The sequence below is a fragment of the Netta rufina genome (genome assembly GCF_964035555.1).
Source record: "Netta rufina genome assembly, chromosome: 1".
Lineage (NCBI taxonomy): Eukaryota > Metazoa > Chordata > Aves > Anseriformes > Anatidae > Netta > Netta rufina.
The window spans coordinates 78,088,083-78,092,136 of NC_140123.1; positions in this window are offsets into that span (position 1 = coordinate 78,088,083).

The window sequence follows — 4,054 nt, forward strand, 5'->3', positions numbered from 1 at the left end:
ATACACGAGTGTGATAGCATGTCATAAGTACAAGAGTAATGAAATTATTACTTACTGTAGTTGAAACATAACCATCAAAGCTTAGACAGTGAACAGTTTTCAGATTTTCTCAGCACCACAAGATATTTCCTGTTGCTCAGCCAAAGGCAGTTTAAGATAACATCTGCTGAAGAAGATAGAACATCACTACCGAGGTAAGTACGGAGGTTAAAAACAGTCAAGGTCACCGATGTGGAAGTGTCCTGATGTAGAAAGCATACAGTGAATATTTAGGTTGATATAACTTGCATTTTGAAAATTGTTTCCTATCTCCTCGTTGATCATGCATTTTAGGTGCTACTTATTAGACGATTGTTACAGCTAAGATAGGAACATTGTGATGTGAATTAGGAAAAATTTATGAAGATGTTTCCCTCAGCATTTTCATTCAGAATAAGCCTAAAAAGGACAATAAGCTTTTTTTATAGCATAAAAGTAGGTGAAACAGTAGGGGCTTTATCTGCTGACAAAGGGAAGTGGAACTAAATGATCAAAGAGATTTCACTAGCAGCTGAATAGTATATCACAAAGCTATGGACCTGAAAGAGAAGCAGCAGCTGAAAAATTCAGTATTCAGAAAATATCCAGAGGTAACATTAGAAACAATCAGAGAAACAAGTGGTCAGAGCAAAGTGGAGAAGCAATGAGGATTTGGAAGATAGGTGGGAGTACAACAAGGAAGAGAGATGACCGGAGATATGTGGAAGCTGGGAACATCAAGTCCATTTGGGGAGCAGTAAGTGGCCAAGATCATGAAGAATATGCTAAGATATTGGGTGGTATGAACAGGAGTCCTATGACAAAACCTTACACTTTCTCAGTGGTAGTATGCGTTTAACAAATTCTTATGTTTTTATGCTTGCAGGATAGAAAAGCTTTGGAAGAACCAGATCAGCAATTGAAGACAAAAGAATCACAGGTCACAAAATACAAAGATAATCTGTTTGGACAGATGTGACTGTAATCGTGTCAGCTGCTGCTATTCTGTATCAAGGCCTCCAATATTTGCTGTCTATACTTCAAGCCAAAGCCCTTGGAGTCAAGTGATTACAGGCAAATAACAGCCTTTTTTTTTTTTTTTTTTTTTTTTTTTTTTTTTTTTTCCCGAAGGAGATTCTGAGAAAATCTTTAAATCATGACCCCAATGTACATGAACAGTTAAAAATACACATGACAAATAAAATAACCTGTAACTGTTTATTTTAAATCTTGGATTTTCATGAGTAACTCTTTTGAAGCTGGAGCTATGATTTGCTAACTTTTGACAGTTAGATGCTGTAACTGAGGGCAAAAACTGGCCAAATGCTGTAACCGAGGGCAAAAATTGGCCAACAGTCTTTTACAGATGATGATTATGAAAAAAAGGAATGGGACAGCTTGATACGGAACAGCTTGATATTCTGGTTATATTTCTGGAGAACCAACATGGATTTGATCTGTTCTTTTAAAAGGCTGCTGTGTTTTTGTTTTGCTTTGTGTTTCTCCCAAACAATATTCCCTCAGTAAAGATGTGTTGTAATTTGGAAGAAAAGAGTAGTCATTGTGATATAAAAAGTGCAAAAACCCTGGTTTGTTTTGATATCCATTTTTTCCAGAGTGCAACATTTTTTAATACCAAAAGGAAAATCAGTGTGAGCTATAGCTTAAGATTTGCAACACCACATACTCTCAGTGAAACCAAGATGGGTGAAAACTGTCCAGTTTTCTGCAAAGCAGCCTCATGGTAGTCCAGTTTCTGCTTCTGTTATTTTAAACTTTCCTCTTTTTTTCTTTGTTCTCATACCTTAGCTGGATGGGCTGTCTGTTGCTGAAGCAGAATTCCATACACTTTCCCAGGTTCAGCCAACCAGCAATTGTTGTACCTGCAAGTCTTTGCTCAGGCTAAACTGACCAGTATGTCCTAAGACCTAGTCACAAGGAAACAGTTACCATTTTCTTGTTCTTTGATAATTTATTACATGCTACATCGGGCAAGACTATTTCTTCCCACACTGTGATAGCAAAAGAAAGCAACTTCCCATTGCATTTTTTTTACATTCTGTTGTTAAGGGGGTAGTTACCATACCATACCATGTATTAAAAAAAAAAAAAAAAAGAAAGAGGGGAAATCGTTGTTTTTGTTTGTTTGTTTGTTTGTTTTCCTTTAGAACTATGCAAAGCACACACTCAGCTTCAACAGGTGAAAACATCATCTTTTGAATTCTGGTCTGCTATTTTAGTCAACCAAAGAAAACATAAATGTACTTTGCATAACAATCAACACAATTTCTTTTGTAAGGCAGCCTCCACAGCTAGTTTTAGTGACCGCAATTTCTATATTGTGGCTATGGAATAAATATTAATTAGCTATTTTGCACAGAAATCTTAGTAGGTTTTTGCTAACCAAGCAAAATAAATAAATAAATAAATAAATACCTGCATTTTTAGTTAAGTCAGCAAAAATTAAATTGCATGTGAAGACAAGAGTTTCAATTAGATACCTTGGGAAAATAAATAAATAAATAAATAAAGTAATCCCCAAGTAATCTAGCTCATTGTTGGGTTCAGTGGTGCCAAATAAATATATATATATACATATGCACAAAAAAGTCTCAGTAGCCCAAGTTTCTTTCTTGTCTTCTGAAGACCTTTTCAAAAGTTATAGTGTTTTGAGCATATGATTAAGCGTGGTTTTCCTTTATGACATTATTCTGAAGTTAAATTACCCTTTTCTATCTGACAGTGCTTTCAGTCCCAATGATCCTGAGGTCATATCATCAACTTTTCTTTCGCACACTCTAGAAACTTGTAGCATTAATGAAAGCTGAGATCTCCTGCCACAGAAATGACAGCTCTTAGAATAACCAATGGTAAAAATCACAATGAAATCAAACAGCTGGCAAAGTTGGAGATGCAAGTAACTGGGAACAAAATGTAGCTACAAAAGTAGTTTTTGAAGATGAGGTATGAACCAGAAGAAATTGGACTGATTTTCAAATTCTATCATGAACCTACAGTGCTGACAGTTAAACCCATTTATTTTTAATTATGTAAGGAGAAAACACAAAGGAGGGCAAAAGGGTGAGGGGGCCATATATGCAGACCTCATTCGTAGAGGTTTAGGCAACGTATTGAATACTGAAATAGATTCTGAAATTATCTTGTGGCAAGTTGCAATACTTCTTGTTCCCACTCTTGTCCACAAGCTGTGTCCCCTGTTTATATTGCCTCTATTGAGAGTCCAAGATTTGTGGAAACATCTGGCTGGATGGCTTAGACCACAGAGAACAGCAATACAAGGAGCCCAAACTATTAACTCATAGCTCCCTACCTCATATTATTTATTACTGAGCTGCTGGTTAAAACATTCTCTTTGGAACACATACTTGTGTTTCTTCTTTTGGGATTGATCTTATTTCTTTATATATATATTTATTTTGAAGGAGAAAGTTCCTTTCCAGGGTAAAACAAAAACAAAAAAACGACAGCAACAACAAAAAAAAAAAAACAAAACAAAACAAAAAAAAAAACAAAAAAAACTTTCCAGAAACTGCATTCTGTTGAAAAGCCAGTAATCAGCTGAAAAATTAATTTGTTGGGACTTTTTGACCAGCTCTAAAACTGCCTGTGGAAACAAACTAGGCAACAGTGGGCTTTATATGACCAGGAATAATCCCACCAACAGAGCCTCATTAAGCTCTGGAGTTCAGGATTCTGCTCCTCAAATCAAAGCTGTGCTTCGGGCAGGAAAACCGACGTGCTTCTTAAGCCACTTATCCGCTGCAATTTAATTACCTTTACCTGCGACCTACAACTACTGCAGCAGAACCCTTTTCTGCCTCCAGTTCCCCGGCAGCAGCTCGCAGGTAGCGCCGATTTCTAAGCCCCGAGCCAGACAAACCCCGGTTCGCTCGGCCGCCCCTCGCCCCTCCCCGTCCCCTCCCGGCTGCGGGAGGGGGGGCGGTCCGGTGCCGCCGCTTATTTGCCCCCGAGCAGGGCCACCGCGCTCTCTCTCGCCCCCCATCGCCCCCCAGCC